Source organism: Nelumbo nucifera, chromosome 4, assembly GCF_055504915.1.
Source record: "Nelumbo nucifera cultivar China Antique chromosome 4, China Antique-T2T, whole genome shotgun sequence".
In the NCBI taxonomy this organism is placed as follows: domain Eukaryota; kingdom Viridiplantae; phylum Streptophyta; class Magnoliopsida; order Proteales; family Nelumbonaceae; genus Nelumbo; species Nelumbo nucifera.
In genome coordinates, this window is record NC_142652.1 from 76,035,980 (window position 1) to 76,054,001 (window position 18,022).

The 18,022-nt window shown below is 42.0% G+C and overlaps 1 non-coding gene across 1 annotated transcript; it reads left to right on the forward strand.

Annotated features, from left to right (window-relative positions):
- The first annotated feature begins 14,672 nt into the window (after positions 1-14,672).
- Positions 14,673-14,744, forward strand: TRNAG-UCC (transfer RNA glycine (anticodon UCC)). The gene has a single exon. It is a non-coding gene; the product is annotated as a tRNA-Gly (tRNA).
- Positions 14,745-18,022: the final 3,278 nt, after the last annotated feature.

Sequence of the window (18,022 nt, forward strand, 5' to 3'; positions counted from 1 at the left end):
AGGGCCCCCCCTTCACCCAAGAAATCGTGGACAAGCTTTCCCTGATCGGCTGGCGAGTTTGAGAGGTACGATGGGACTGTGGACCCCGAGGACCATGTTGTAGCCTTTAAAGCCCAAATGATGCTTCACGGCATACTCGAAGGCTTGATGTGTAAAGCTTTCGTGGAGACACTCAAAAGAGTAGCCCTAACCTGGTATTCCTCCCTCCGCCTGCGCTTCATCTCCTCTTGGGAGCAACTGGAGAGCCAGTTTACAACAAGCCAAATGCCCTGGAAGACTTCGGCAAGTTTCATGCAAGTGCGGTAGAGGAAGGGAGAATCCCTCAGAGACTACCTGGTGAGATTTAACACCGAGGCATTACAAGTTCAGCACTTGAACCAGCCAGTGGCTGTTATAGCTAGTTAGCACAGTCTGCACCCTTCCCCATTCAACATCTTCATCTCCAAGAATCCTCTTCAAATCATAGCAGCATTGATGACACATGAACAAAAGTACATCAATGCAGAAGAAAGACAACCACAATAAAGAGATGTGGAGGAACAACCCGACAAAAAGTGACAAGATTCTGTGGAACGTAGGACAGAGAGGACGGACTGAGACGACAAGAGACAGGATTGCCGGTCAAGACGAAGACCGAGGACCCCGCCACCAACTTACAAAAATTTCATGCCGCTGAATAGATTGCAGTTTGAAATTCTGATGGAAATTCATTACCGTAACTATGTCCAATGGCCCGAGAAGATGAAGTCTGAGAGTAAGAGGAACCACGGCAAATACCATGCATTCCACTAAGACCAAGACCACAACCCCGATAACTATTACGATTTGCACCACCACATCAAGGTCTTGGTCAAGCGCAGATTCCTCGATGGGTTTATTGACAATAAGGATGAGAGAGCGGAGGAGTTGTGGCCAGTGGGCAAACCTCCACCTAGGGCACCCCCAGTCGGGGTCATAGCTATGATCTCAAGTGGGGGGACCACCGGAGAAGGGAGTGGTTCAGGCCGAGAAAATCGCCTAACCGCAAGAACCCTGATGACGGAAGGCAACTATCGAAGAGTTAGAAAACCGAGAACCTAAAGATGTACTACTTATGATTTCACATCAGTAAAGACAACTTTCTTTTGCACTCAGTTGTTCAACACACGTTGCATGCCATGTACCTCCCGACAGATCACATGACACACACCGTACATTACACATTGTCCAACTGAACTGTCAATAGCTGAAATGCCTGCGCAATGACTCGGTCGGCCTATAACAGCCAGAGCCTGCATAACATAGCGACACACTAGCCCAGCAGCGTATAGCTGACCAATTCAGCTTACACGGCCATTGACAGCAGAACCCAAAGTGGGGAAGAACACCTCCACCTCTCAATGCCAGAGGGTGGTCATCGAACTTCGCACACCCTACTGACTAACCGTAAGATCAGAGATAGTTGAGTAACAACTTGCCCACAAAGAGCTGAAAGCTTCCGAGACTTGTAATCGAGCACCCCCCAAGAGATGAGAGCTCAGAAAACACTTCAGCCAAGGAAGCTGAAGACTGAAGATCTCAGCCACCCCGGACCTCAGTCGTAACAAGACTGAGGCCTACAACTTGGTTCAGTAAAATAAAGGGAAGAGAGAGCAGCACAAGTATGCAAGCTCGGAACCAAAAACATCTTTTTCATTAATCAAAGAGTTTGTACATAGTTTCAAGCATGGCATACGAGCTGTTACATCATCAAAAATAAAGAAAAATAAAGGGAAAGACAACATAAAGGGTGAACATAATCAAATCAACAGTAGCAGTAGTAGTTGTTGGTAGACGCCTCAGTCCTCGGTAGGGTGGTCATCGACCTCCTCATTTTCTCTGGGCAGTTCGACATTGGTGGTGTTGTCCTCGGCGGGAGGGGTGTCGACATCATAAGGACCCAAGCTCTGTGCGACCTCAACGATGTTGGGGAACTAGTGCAGAATCTTGTTCCGGAAGAGATTGAACCCCGTCTCGAAGGAACACATGGTAAAATCATCCATCTCATGCGGGTACTCCACCGAGCCCCTAAACCAAGCAACTTTCTCCTCACCTGCCTGGGCCTCCCTCTCGACGACCTCCTTCTTTAGCCACTACCACGTCACCTTCAGCTCGGAGATGCGCCCCTTAAGATTGCGGATGGTGTCTGTTGGTGTGTCCGGAATCGTGTCGTTTACTAATTTGGAACACCAATTTCAATATGCATAAATTTTTTCGATTCTGAACATAACTACAAAACATAGTTAGTGGTGAGAAAGGGGTCATATCCACAGGGTAGCGATGGAAAAATTGTTACATACTTCAATCCGGACAAAATAACAAGATTTGAGATTGCAGAAACACAAAATTTAATTAACTGAACTGGAATCCATTAAAATAAAATTCTAGCAATGTTGAAAGTAAAAATTGCCAAAAAATAAATAAATAACAGAAATAAAAAGAAACTAAATAAAAAAAATCTGCAACTCGGTCAGAGGTAGCAGTCTTTGGATTTATCCTTTAACCCTCGAACTCCTCGAGTTGGGCCTTCCGTCTTACCTGGTCGAATTTCAGATCTGCAAAAAGGAATACAAAAATTAAATTTGATAAAAATAAATTGCAAAAATAAAATAAAAACAGGAAATTAATGAACGGAAAATAAAAACACGCGTAAAAAGTAAATCTAAAACTATGGGAAACTGGTTGGGATTTAGATCCCGAGGTCGCAGTAGTGGCTAGGCGAACTGCAAGCAGGAACCCCTCCTCTTGCCTGGGTGTTCTCTTCTTATTCTACCCTTGAACTTCTCAAGAACAGCCTTCTGTCTTACCTGGGGGCAAAATCCAACCTAAAAGATTGCCAGAATAGAAATAACATAAAAGAAAATAAAGAAAATGAAAGGGATGGCTGATCAAATCTAGTGGCGGTAGTTGTAGATTGGCTAGACTGCTTGTAGGAACCCCTCCTGACAAGATCTAGGCGCCCTTCCCTTCTACAACCCTTAAACTCCTCAAGAAACCTTAGCCTTCTAAACTGGGTGAGTTGACCAACCCTTTCTCAAGGGCCCCTTGGGTCCCTTTTATAGAAAATGGTGGACATAATTGGGATTAGAGAGGAAGATATGGTTAGCTCTTGGGTTTATGCAAAAATATAGGCACCCTAGGATTTGAGAATGGAGGGTTAGGATTGTTCTAAGGAGATCCTAAGGCTGAAAAGAGAAGGAGAGGGCACCCAATATTATATAGGGCTGAGATTTGGGCACCTAGAATGGAGGGTGCAGATTTGGGCATCTATAGCTGGAGAAAGGTGATTGGTCTATGTGATATGGCACCCTAAAGTGATTGGTTGAGGTTTAAAGAATGAGGTGTAAGGCTGGGATGCTGTATAGGGAGAGATCTAAGTGTATGAGGGGTTGCTAAGGCTTGGATGGTTGAGATTAGAGGTTAGGAGAGAGTGGAGGGTGGAGATTTGATAATTAGGGGCGACTAGGGTTTGTTAGAGGTGAAAAGAATGAGTCGGGAGGCGCCCTAGGGATAGCTAAGGAGAGTGGAGTATGCTAATACAATAGGAGGGGTACCTATCTGGGTTTGGTAGATAGGAGGTGCCCTCCTGTGCTCAGTTTTTCACAGAAACACACCTTCTCTCAATTGGAATTCACACTAGCTTTCCAAAAACTGCATTTCAGCCCTGAAACTTCCCCATATTTACCCAGGATTTGCACAAGGACCCTTAGAGGTCACAATATTTAATTTAATTGGGAAAAGGGCACATTTTGACTATTCTAAGGCCTAGGTAACCCTTAAATGATGCCCATTAAGGAATTAAAATATAGAGTTATCATCTATCCGCTCATCTATGTTGTGCTTTAGTTTGGCCAACTCTTCCTCAAGCACGGCGTTTGCGCACCCGCCACCTCCAACTCAGCTTACCGAGCCATCGGCTGCAAGACCTTGGCATGACTTGCCTCATAGAGGCACTGCAGTGTCCAAAGATGGTCGACCACCACGACCGCCGAGCAAGCATTTTGTAAAGAAAAATCCAAGTGTCAGTACAATGACTTCAACTGACCAAAAAGAAAACGAAGTGCAAGCATAGACTTACCGACGCGACCTGAAAAAGGAGTGCGCTCTCTAGGGTGCCGCTCGTAGACTCCTCCGCCTCCTACCTCATGGCCCGCATCAAGATGCCGCGGAGAAGCTACTCAGGCACACCTTCCATTGCAAGTCCATCCTTAGAATGGACGTTCCACTATGGCATGTGGAGAGGTGAACTGCCACCCTCTAACGCGTTCACTTACTGGGAAGGTGGGACGGCCTGGGTGCCCTCCTCTGGGTCGACCACCATGACCTCTTTCTCGGACCGTTGCCTAACTCTCCTCTGCTGCTGGGGAGCCCTCTCGGCAGACCTTGGCAGCACTACCTCAGGTCTGGGATGGGCCCCCTAAGTACCGCGGCTACACCTATCTTGGCATGGAAAAGAAGAGATCAGCAAATAAAGAACTAGAGCGACGAAACAGACCGACCTCCTCGCTCAGTAGCCTGACGCAGATCAACATCGAGAAGGACGTGTAGCGCATCACGTCTGTCTGCTCAATCATGCCTATCACCGCCCTCTCCTCCTCGGTAAGCCAGGCTAAAGCAAAATGCTAAACCTTAATCCTCTGCTCCTGGAGCACGGCTGGGAAAGGTGAGCCTCTGGGAAAACGTACAAAGAAGAACCTCTCCTTCCAGTGCTTCACTGAGGACGGGGTCTCGACCAACACCTTAATGCGCTACCTAGTTAAGAAGTAGTTGTACCCCTGCTGGTGGTGCTCCAGTTGAAAGAAGTAGGTTACTATCCCTAGGGTAAGCTCGACATCGTGGATAAAATAGTAAGACATAAGACCAATTAGGAACCTAAAGGAGTTCAACATCAGTTGCATTCACAATACTTGGTACCATTTGAACACCCTAACTACTCCCTCGTGTAATAGGAACCTCATCCCGGACTCTAGATTTTTCTCATATACATAGAGCTCGTCCGATTGAGCATCTGTAGGCCTCTCACCATACCTCAGACACCTTAGCTCGTATTCCTCGGGGATACAGTAGAAAGCCCGGATCCGAGCCATATCCCTGGGGTTTAGGTAGCACGAAGTGGTCCCAAATCGGTGGTCAGCCCGCGTAGGAAGCTCGACCTCCACAGTTGATGGCCCTGCCTCAGCCTCCTCAATCTCGACAACCCCAACAGAATCTACTCCCTCGAAGTCTTCAACCTTGGCCCGCTAGACACTAGTCTCAAGAACATTGAGTACGGTAGTCTCAATGAAAGAACCCGACTCGGACTCATAATAGGAAGTAGGGAAATCAAAGGAAGAGGAAGAACATAAGGAGGAGGAAGATATCTTACCTAAGCAAACCCTGAGCACCGAAGACTACTCCTCTCTGATATCTCCAAGTGACTCCTTTCGCAAATGACAGAGGGGAAATGCTCTTCCCCTCTATTTATAGAATTCTCAACGATCTAGATTAAAGCGAGATCGACGACAAAGAACAAGCGCCGCTCTAACAAGTTTGGGAAGGCCAATTGGCGCTACCACCCTTTGCACACATAGAGCTTCAGGAAGTGACATGACGCCTCTAACAACCTGTTTCAGAAATGGAATCTATGTTGAATTGACCGGTTTGACCAAAAAAACTGGTCCAACCTCGAGTCGTGCAGTCTAGATCAAATGCTCAACCAAACCTTAGGTTCAAGTTCCTCAGCCGAGAACCAAAGAACTCTTCCATGCCACACCGCGGTCGAGCACTTCACTCCTCGACTTCAGAGCTGGTGGAGTGGTGTTCGGGTTATGGTTGAGCTGGCTCTGGATGCCACATGCCACCTACGTGGTCGCCTTATATCTTCGGCTATGCCAGCACCGTGTCATCTTCGTGGCCCAACTTATCTCTTTGGCCACATCAGCATCGCATCACCTTTGTGGTCTTACCCTGTCTCTTTAGCCACGTTGGGGATTAGGTCTTATCCCAAAGACCCCGACGGTTAATCTCATCCCGATAACTCCAGAAACCTCATCCGGAAAGGACACAGATCATTGGCTATAAAAAGGTACCTCCCACTCAAGGTAAAGGATCGAAATTTTGAGTCGATACTATTACTCTGCTCGAACCAGCACCGTTCTCTAACTACTCGGCCCGACCACCCACAATTTTCTACTAACTTGAGCGTTGGAGTGTCTACTCGGGGATAACTCCTTGGGCCCCTGGAATTTTCTTGATTTCATATCTTGGAGTGCGGCTTTGTCCTTTCGCCTCGGTTCTGCCCAATTGGCAGGGACTATCTAGTTGTGACCTCGGTTCTTGCATTACCTAGGAGTGAGCAGCATTAGTTGGTATCCATCATAGCTTGGAATGTGCAGAATTTCTTCTGGAAGAGTATTATTTGTAGGTTCAGACTCCCCAAAGTGTTGATATCGAACAACAGGAAGCGGTTCAAAGATATCAAATTTTAGAATTTGTGTGTCGGGATGGAGGTCTAGTAGAATTTCACCTCTGTAGCTTATCCCTAAGCAAATAGGCAGGCTGAGGTAACGAACAAGGCAATCCTCTACAGACTTAAAGCTCAGCTCTATGAGTTAAGGGTTTGTGGGCAGATGAACTGCCTAGCGTTCTTTGGGCCTACCGAACTATGACCAAAATAGCAACTGGAGAGACTCCTGTCAATCTAACGTACGACACAGAGGTTATCATCCCCACTGAGATCGAAGTGCTTTACGGTCTAAGGTGTACGATGAGGTGACCAATGAAGATGAGCTACAAACCAACCTTGACCTAGTAGAAGAAGTCTGGGACTTCACCTACATTCGGGCCGTGAGCTATCAACAACGAGTAGCTTGATACTATAATGCCCAAGTCAAGAGATGCCAATTTCGAGTTAGCAACCTGATACATTGGAAAGTTATGGTACTTGAGCCTGGTGTAGGAAAGATAGGATTGAATTGGGAAGGTCCCTACAAACTACTTAGGGTGGTCAGTGAAGGAACGTATGAGCTCAACACGTTGAAAGGGAGACATGTACCCCGTCTGTGGAACATGGTTTACTTAAGAAGGTATTATTAAATTTGAGTTTGGAAGTTTGATGCCCACCAAAATTATAAAATTTCACTAAGTACAAAATAAAGAGTCCACCTGCCTTGGCGACCTAGTCTAGCTGAGCTACAAGCACTTTGGTTAAAATGCACAAGGGGAAGCCAAGTCGCTTTTAGTTCTAAGGCCCCCTACATCAACCTCCAGACACGTTGGTAGTATGATACCTTGGCAACGTTTTGCCTTAGCCAAATTAAGAGTCTAGTTGCTTTGGCACCTAGGCACTTCGGGTCATCATCCCATACTATCCCTACTCACTTCGACACCTAGGCACTTCGGGTCATCATCCCATACTATCCCTACTCGCTTCGGCACCTAGCCACTTTGGGTTATAATCCCATAATTAATTTTTGAAGTTCATCGATGTAAATGTGAGGTGCACAAAAAAGAAAATCTCACTAAAGTTGATAAAGAGTGACATCATTAAAAAAAAGAAGAAAAAAATGTTAGGCTGAGCTCGGAGGCTCAGCATGTTACATATGTACAAAGGGGTCCTCCGCCCCACCATCAACCTCCTCAGTAACATCGACATTAGCACCAATGGCTTGCTCACCAACTACTGCTTCCTTGATGACCTCATCCTCGGAGTCAAGCTCTAGGTCGACCCGATCCGTCATCTCGTCTGTGTAGGCCGAGCATTTTATCTTGGAAAGGTCAAGCTCAAGGTACATTGACCCCACTAGCATCCGACATAGCTTTAAACCTTAGTGAAAGGTACCGGTGCCAAAGTCCTCCCTTTCCTTCAAGAAGTTCGCCAAAGTCTTGAACTCCCCAATAGCCTGGACCTCATCAAGGAGTTATGCCTCGCGCTCGACGAAGTGAGCTTACTTCTTCGATAGCTTCTAGTTGAGCTTCTCGACGTGAAGCTCCAGCTCACCAATCCAGTTCTGCTCTATGACTAGCTCATTCTTCAAGTCGCTGATAAGTGAAATGACCCATTCAACCCAAGACTGGTAATCACTCATTGCCGCCTCGGCAGATTCAACCCTCGCTAGATGCCTTTTGGATTTCCCGACTAGGGAGTGAGTTAAGGTGTTCACATACAAAAGAAAACAGAAGCTAAGAATTGAACGCAGATCGGGAATAACACGATGAGGAGATTGGGAACTTACCATCACGAGGTAGTGCATGATTTTGCCACCAAGCTCGCTAGGACGAACCTCTCAAAGTTCAATGACCCCCTCAGGGAAGACGACCTCCTTATGCTTAATCAGGGTGGTCCTAAAGTCCATGATGGTATGCCTACCCTCGGGAACGTCCTCCACGACCGAACTACCGGTCGTAGTGGCCCCAAGTGGTAAACGGTGCACCTCGGATGTCTGGGCTGCCTTGGTCTTTGTTCAAGTCCTCTCTGGCTGATCTTCCTCGACCAAGTTGACAATTGGGAATTCCTTAGCAGCACTTGGCTTTGTGGGCTCGGGAGCCGATACCCGAGCTGCTTCCTCGTGGGTGACCTTTTTCTTCTTCTTCCTTCTCATGTTGTGAAGTAGCCTGGAAATTGGAACTCTTGACATATCTACTACATGAGAAGTCTATGACTTGGCCAAACTTAAATAAAATAAGATAAAATAAAATAAAGAAAGGGAATGCTCGAGCCTGAGACGATGACCAACCCGGAGGACTCAACCTGGCTTGCCAAACTTAACTATCCCTACCCGAGGTGCTAGTAGGGTTATGCTTTATTTGGCAAAGGTCGACAAAGGTCCTAATGTCTAAGGGAAGGCTGACATGATGATAGAGAGAAATTGTACTGATTAGGGTGCAGATGGAGTTCGGGTGTAACTAACAGAGGCTAATGTTGTAATACTTCAAGACCTCATGAATAAAGGGATGGAGAGGAAATCAGAGACCTGCCTTCAGAGCCTCCTCGAAGATGGCGACCTTGTCCTCATCATGTTCCCAGGGGAACACCCAATAAGAAGGGAGTAGTCGAATTGGTCGGGGATCCTAAACTGAGTTGCGAGTCCATGGATATCGTCGGCAGACAACTCGGTGGGACCGAAGTGGTCTGATACCTTGGCCCTAGATGGTCGATGGGAAGACGAAGCCCCTTTATGGGAACCTCATTGTCTTGGACCGAGGACCCATCCTCGGCCTGACCAAGTTACCTTCTCTCCTTACTAGACTCACCACTAGACATAATGGAAAATCAAAGGAAGACGACTCACCTAAAGAACAAAATGACCGGCCTTGCCGACCTGGTTGAAGACTCCGACAACACTGCGTTCTGTGACCTCAATATGCTTTGGAACTCACTTGGGACAAAAGAAATGGGTCCCCAAGGGCCACATTTATAACCACCTAAGCCGAGCATGGACAATCTAGATAGAACATATCCAACGGTTCCCCGAGGCGTGACTATTCGTATATCGAGGCAAAAACAGTTGAGCGTGTTTTTGACATCCACAGAGCTTAATGATCGTGTGATGTCTGTGTGTGCCCTAGACGCGACCTTGCCCCCAAGGTCGAACCAGCTCAATTGACTAGATCTGAACAATTGGTTGAACCACGTCTGAGCCGAAGTACAAACCAAATCCTCTTGGCTCGTTAAGACTCCTGCCCCAAGTTGACCATGTTAGGTTCAGTAGTGGGGACAATTGATGAGGGATAATTTGGTTCATCAAATGATCAGAGCAATGAGGTGACACCTCAACAAGCTCAACAACCTCAGCAAACTCAGCTACCTTGCGCACCTCGGGTTACCTAGCTAGACCAAGGCTCAAATAGCTTGACTATATGAACTGATTTGTCGAGGTGCCATGTAACCTTTATCCGTAATCAAGCCAGCTATCTCTGATCTCCCTGGGGTCATGACACCATGTCAACGGAGTTCATCCTCATCTTGTGATTCTGACGGACCTAGATAAGCCTTATCATCTTACACGGAGTTCGTCCTTGAGTGCTAAACCAACTCTGGACCAGGCGGGCCGAAGATCTCAGACACGTATTGTGAGGCCTATTGCAACTCACCTATATAAGGGCCTTGCCTCTAGCCTTACAAGGTATGCACGATTTAGCTCTCAAAACACTCAAGCTATATTGCTTTTAGCTCTCCCTCTCTATCTAAAAACTCCAATTCACTAACTTAAGCATCGGAGTACCCACGTTGGGTAAAGCACCTCGGACACTCTGACTTGTCTTCTTGTGGCTTGACCAGGTGACCTCACCAGCTTGATGTTTGAGTTGTCCTCCAGTAGGGAGCACCAGATCGCACACCATCAAGAACCATTCAATCCGTCTGGTTAGATCGTTGACTCGTTCGACCCGATGACCCAGTCACGGGTTGTACACTCAATGCATGCAAACTTTCAAAGGCCATAACTTTGCACTCTGATGTCCGATTAGGGTGATTTCTTTATTTTGGGTAATTTTTCGAGATCTATTTGTCCCAAGGAACCCTAGGCGCCTTGCCTCGCTATTTTTTCGAAACACCTTTTTTGGCCTCAAATTACAAATTGAATTAAAAAACATAAATTAAATATAAAATAATACATATAACATATCTAAAACATATTTATACATTATTTATTACTAAAATATATTTATACACATATATATACATATAAATATGTATATAAATATATACTTAATACATATATGCACTGACGTGGCATGATCTGAATCGTTCAACCCGGCTAGTCGAATCGGTGACCTGTGACCTAGAGGCAAAAGTTGTTTGGTCTTTGGGTTGGTTTTTTAAATGTTGGTAACTACTACAACAGATGTTGTGAGCATCATCTCATTTGCTAATTTGACTTTCATTCTCATATTCAGATTCCAAAAAATTACTAGACCTCTCGATAAACCCACTACATCTACCCCCAACATTCCTTATCACTAACCCATCTCAACTTTCTTTTGAAAATTAACAATGAACATCAGAACCATTTAGCTAGGCAATAGATCTACCTCTCTGGCTCGTCACCATTCTGAAGGGATGAGAGATCCATCATATGGATGGCCGAACCCTGCAGGTAGGTTGGGTGAAATTTCAAAAATTTCTCTCTCCCATGTGGGAATCACATTCCCTATTTTAGAAAATTGCATTTTCAAGGATTAATCTTGAACCCAAACCGAACCAGATCTGAAACCAAAAGGTAGGAGAGGGATATACTTGATACAGAGTAGTAGTAACCCCCAATGAAGGTGTTCAAGCCCAAGGAGAATACCAAAGACTGCTCCCACTGAGGATGACATAGCATAGGGTGGAGCAGAATCAGTAGAATGGTTTTTCAACAAGAACCTGATTCTTCACCAAGAATCTGATGGAGGGGCGAGTGAGCACGACTTCAGATCACATTTTCTGCCAAAAGGTGATATCAAGAACCCTTTCTTGATCGCTTTTACATGTGGAGATCGAACTGGTAATGGCGGTAATAGCAAGAGAAGGCAAGAGCAGAAGATGACGTCAGTCCAACTGTATGCTGTCTTCTCTCTTGAATCAGTAAGACTGAAGTATGATTTGGGGTTCACCATTCTCCTCTATTTATAGCCTTAAAGAGAGGTTCTCCTAATCCCATTAGGGGTTTCCTTATCCAAATCTTGTATTTGGATTTGGACATCTCTTTAAGAGATAAGGATAATCCCTTATCTTATCTGTAGATAAAGATCATCCCTCATAATCCAATTAGAAGATTCCTGATCCAAATCTTTATTTGGATCTAAACTCTCTGAGTGGATGGGGCAATCCCTTATCCTATCTGCTGATCTAAATCCCATAACTGCCCTTCTTTAATTAATCTAATTAAGCCAATTCAAATTGGGCTTTATGCCCATTAAGTCCATGTGCTCACTTATCCTCCAAACTGCTGCCTAGTTGGATATCCTTGTATGGCGTGGGACCCAAATATTGATCTACACATCAGCCACATGGGTTCAACCCAGCCTTTGTTACAAGGCCTAGCCGAATTCACTGTAGAAGATAGTGAACCCCTGAGTCCATCACCATGGGCTCTTAATAGGCCCAACATTTACACTAAATGGTCCTTGGGTCAAGCCACCTTATAAAACCCAATGACTGTGGGCAGATGCAAGATCAGCCCATCAGGTATTACCCTCAATGGTCTTACACTTAACCTCTCAGCCCATAATGATCAAAGAATGCCCGACAAGAGAAGACCTCTCCATCGGCTGCAAACTACAGTGCTGCACTCTCTACTCACATGGATCCTAGGAATTAAAACCTTTTGCAAACGTTTTGAAACCATAATATATATATGTATATCTCTATATAAATATATTTTGCAAAACAAATTTCAACGGTTAAAATCGACTGCCGGCAGTTCTGGTTTCCATTAGAGAGAGTGCATCCTTGATCATTCACTTTGTCTGACAAAGTGGCTGATCCTGTCACTTTGATCACCCACTCAGATGAATTCTCGGACTGTCCCAACATACCCAGGTTTTGACCCCCTCTAAGGATCTCATTGATTGGCATATCAAAGATAGCCCAATCCGACACGTAGTGCAGTATCATAATCGAGTCTAGGGGTCAGGTGTAACATTCTAGTTTTGCCCATCTATCTCCAAGGTCCAGGGCAATACTGGAATTCTGGTTTGGTTCAGGGTTTCAAGAAACCCCACACTACATGTACCTCATGTCTCACCCTGGCAGCTGAGACAAACCACCCCAACCAACTTGGCGGTACATCAGTGTTAGTTTTGGCAGGATAAATCTTCCCAGATCTATCCAATGGCTGTGAAGATTCTAAACTAACACGAGTCCCATATGTGTCCAGTTTAAGGGTATTACACAGAAAGACACCATAATAACATGAATCAAATATGTACTTTATTCATTTACATTAAATGTCATAATGTACATCATTCTGATTGGAGCTAAGGGCATACATTGTCTAACACATTCAGCTAGGTATCAGAGCCACTTCTCCAACTCGTCACCACTCAGCTAGACATCAGAGCCACTTCTCCAGCTCGTCACCATTTAGCTAGGCACCAGAGCCACCTCTCCAGCTCATCACCATTTAGCTAGGCATAAGAGCCACCTCTCCAGATCGTCACCACTCAGCTAGACATTAGAGCCACCTCTCCATCTCGTCACCATTTAGCTAGGCATCAGAGCCACCTCTCCAGCTCGCCACCATTCATCTAGACATCAGAGCCACTTCTCCAGCTTGTCACCACTTAGTTAGGCGTCAGAGCCACCTTTCTAGTTTGTCACCACTCAGTTAAACATTAGAGTCACTTCTCTAACTCGTCACCATTCAACTAGGCATCAGAGCCACCTCTCCAACTCGTCACCATTTAGCTAGGCATCAGAGCCACTTGTCCAGCTCGTCACCACTCAATTAGGCATCAGATCACCTCTCCAGCTCGTCACCACTCAATTAGGCATCAGAACCACCTCTCTAACTCGTCACCACTCAGTTAGGCATCAGAGCCACCTCTTTAATTTTATGAGCATTCTGGAAGGAAGTATTTACAACCAAGATGGTTATTTCCACTACCATTATTAGCACACACCAACCTTGTAATTAAGGGCCTCACCACACAAAGCAAAGAGGTATGGGGAGAGGGGGTCCCCTTGGACAATTCCTCTAGATGGGGTAAATGATTTTATTGGAGAGTCACTAACAAGATTTGGTGCAAAATAGTGATAACACATTCCATAACAAGATGGATCCACCATAGTTAAGACCAAATCTTCTAAGGACATTTTCTATGAAGTCCCACTCCAAAATGCCATAAGCTTTTTTCATATCAATCTTGCATGCCATGATTCCACTCTTCTCCTTGTTTATTTTCATTATATTAAACATCTCGTGGTTAATGAGGATATTATTAGCAATACACCTCCTTGGGACAAATGCATTTTGATATTGGGATATCATACCTTCCAAGAGAGGTTGTTTGACTCTCTTAATAAAAATTTTTCGCAATTATTTTATATATGACATTACATAAACTATTTGATCTAAAATCATCAATCGTGTGTGGATTATCATTTTTTGGGTTCATGGTAATAAATGCTTTATTTAGTTTTATTTAGTTCTTTTGTCATTACCTTGATGGGGTAAATGACTGTTTTGCATCCTTAGGCATCTGGTTCTACTAGTTCGATTCTTTCTTGTTCACAATTTCTAATCCTACCTCTATAACCCCTAAGTATTAGGCTAGGCATGGATTTACTTTAATATGACCCAACCAATCCAAGCTGAAACTCTATGGAAATGAAACAACATGGCTTCCTTGAGGCTAGCAAGTGGCAACTTATTAACAAAACACATGCCTCAAGGGGTTCGGTAATGGGCATATCAAATATTTCTTTTAAGAAGATAAAGGGTAGGAGAGATCATTTAGGATTTAGGATCTCCTGCCCACAAACCATTCCCACATCACTATCCATAGAACACCATTGCCATGCATTGAGAATATCTCCATATGAATGATAAGGGAGATATTCCCAACGTGCAGTTGTAATGTCTCGTGATAGAGATGTTGGAACAGGTCATATGGGGAGTGGATCCCCTAAGAGAGATGAAATCATGAAACACGTGTAAACATTTATATCTCTCCTCTTGTTAACATAACAAGCGTTTGTAGTCCAACGGTTAGGATAATTGCCTTCCAAGCAATAGACCCGAGTTCGACTCCCGGCAAACGCAGTTTTTTCACAAATCCACGTTTCTGGAACGACTTGAGCTTTTATCATTGCCCAATTCTCTTTCCTTTTTCGAACAACACAGCTAAGAAGTTACTAAACGCAGTGATGTAGTTACAGAACCAGTCTACATGATCAGAGTCTCTATGCAGACGGTTCCAATGTATTACGATCGATCATTTCCATAAACAATTGCATAGCACCGAATACTAAAAAAAGTAAACCATCAAAGTTAAGAGAAAACACATCAATACTGAAAAGCAAATTAATCTAGCCACTGCAACTTTATACAGATACAATTGCAGTTGCAAACAAAATGAGGAACTTGTAGGAAAAAAAACACAAAACAAAAAGAGGCAGTAAAAGAAGTGGAAATGAAGTAAAATCTATGTTTGTAGTCGTTTGATGAACTGACTAGCTAGTAATTTCCAATCATTCACCAAGGCCAGTTAGTTTGTTCTCAGTGCAATTTCATTTGCAGTGGTGTATGAGAATACAAATTCTGATCTTTGGTTCTATTTCAAATTTTACTTTGTTTTGTTATTTGTTTACAGAATTTTAAGATTTTCACTTTCATGCATTTGTAGCAGTGATCATAATATTGAAAACAAACTTTTGCTCCTTGGTACTTCAGCTTTTTCAGGGTGGATGACAACAAGGCCACACCTGACATTATCATCCTATTCATATATAAGCTTACTGCTCTAAAATTATAAACTCTGTTCTTTGTAGGGTGTTCATTGTATGTTTCAAACCACAAAACTGAACCAAATTTGTAATTTGATTCGGTTTGACATTTTGCTAAATTGCGGTTTATGGTTTCAGTTTGGTTTATTGGATTTTATAAACTGAATCAAACCATAATCCGTAAACCGAAATTATATATATAGTACAAATATATAATATACAATATATCTATACTATTATATATAGTATAAACGGAATGAGGTATTGGGCTTTTGGATATTTTGACTAAAATACCTTTTTTCTCGACTTTGGTTCATCTTTGTTGTGAGGGCAAAAAATATAATTAAAATAATACTATAAGTATTAAGTACATTTAATTATCTCTTCATTAAGTCTAGTCATTAAATAAATATCATTCTATCTCACATTTAAGTTAGTTTTGTTTCTCATCTTTAAATTTTACTAATAAATCTATACATAATAATATTAATAGAATAAAATTTTATATTTTCAAAATAAACGTAGAAATGAAACCATATTTTCCATCTAGGTGGTGGGTAAATAGTTCAACTGTTTGGGTCAAATGGATAATTCCATGATGCCATAAATAAATAAATAAATTTGAAAAATAAAAATAAAAATTTGGAAAATAAATAAATTTTATAAAAAGTTGGACACATTTTATTATTATATATTTATCATATTAAAAAATACAAGTTTGATAAAATAGACAAGTTTATTAATGATGGACTTGGAATATATAAATTAAAACCAATGGAAAATGAAATGATTTTCCCATCTAGGGGTGGTTAGTGGTTCAACCTCATTTTAAATGGGTCAACACATGATGTATAATTAAAAACTTAAAATTTTTAAAATAGGATAATACGAAAAATTATGGAACAATTTTGGGTACATTTATAATATTATATATATATATATATATATTAATAATATAAAACAAAAATAAGTGTGATAAACAAGAGTTATTTTTATGAATGATATAAATGAAATACAAAATTTAAAACCAATCTAAACACGAAACCATTTTCATATCTAAATGGTAGGTCAATGGTCTAACCTTCTTAACCTTCTGATGGGTCAACCTATGATGTTAAAATAAATACTTTTATTAATGATGGAAATAGAATGCAAGATTTAAAATCAATTGAAAATGCAAAATGGTTTATCCCATCTAGGTGGCGGGTTAGTAGTTCAAATGTCCATGTCAAATGGGTCAGCACATGATGTTATAATTAGATGATAAAATACATAAAGTTCTAGAAAATGTATAAATTTATAGATAAATTTGGGCACATGACCATTAATATCTAACACATGACTTGCTAACCATGTATATGTTTGGTTCTGTTTACATTTATTGATGGTGCCACATAGGTGCCCCGTTAGCAAATGCCTCATTAATTGCATTTGTGTGTATCGAAATTTGCAAAAGCAAATTTCAGTTTCTGTGCGCCTCTCCCATTGAAACGGGTAAGCGCTTATTGGCATTTTGCTGATGTGGTGCCTAATGGCGCCTATGTGTCATAAACACCCTCATTAAAATGTGTTTCTCGGTTTTACATTCACACAAATACAAAACGTTTATTGAATAAACGTAAACAAAACCAAACACCCTACATGTCAAATGGTTCAGTGATTTAATTAGCTAGGTCACAAGAGGCAAGTGGTTTGGTGGTAATTAAAGGGACATATAATCTTGAATTTGGTGATACATGGATCAATCTAATCAATTAATTTGACCACAATATTAAAAACCAATATTCAAACAATATATCAAAACTACATTTCCCTCCTAGTAAATAAGTAATTTTTATTACATCCTAAATTAAATAATTAAAAATTAAAATATAAAAATTCTTCATAAATTATAAAAAAAGTTGAACATGCCATTAATATTATATTCTTCATATTAAACAAAAGTAAGTTTGAAAAATGAGAATTATTATTATTATTAAAGATGGAAATGACTAATATATAAAAAATTGAATTAATGTCTTAACCATGGTCCATTGACCTGGGTAAAATAGGTTAGTGATTCAACCAATAAAGTAATTTGATTGCTTACCAAGCCAATGTTTTTTTCTTCTTTTTGCAAAAAAAAAAAGCAGTTTAGGTTAAAATGTACTCAAAAAATGACAAACTAATAAATCCAATTGTTTGGTTCAACTACAAGTTGAAAACATTGATAGAAACCATATGAACATTTGAAGATAGGTCTTTGGGTTGAAAGACAACATATCCATTGGTACACAATGTTTTGATCACTTTTCTTTGTTACACAATGTAGTGCTATTTGGGCTTTTTAAATGGGCTAAGCCTAATAGAATCATAAAATGGTTAAAAGCCCCCAAACCGTATTAGAAATCGCACCGAACCATAATAAAAACGCTTTAGTCTAATTTGGTTTCCATTTCAAACATTAGTTTAGTTTGAAAATTTCTCAAACTATTATTTATTGATTTGGTCTAATATCTTCAAATCACACCAAACCGGACCATGAACACCCCTATTTCTTTGTCTTATTTAAGGCAAATGCTACATTGAACTTTTCAATGAAGGAAAACTCTATGA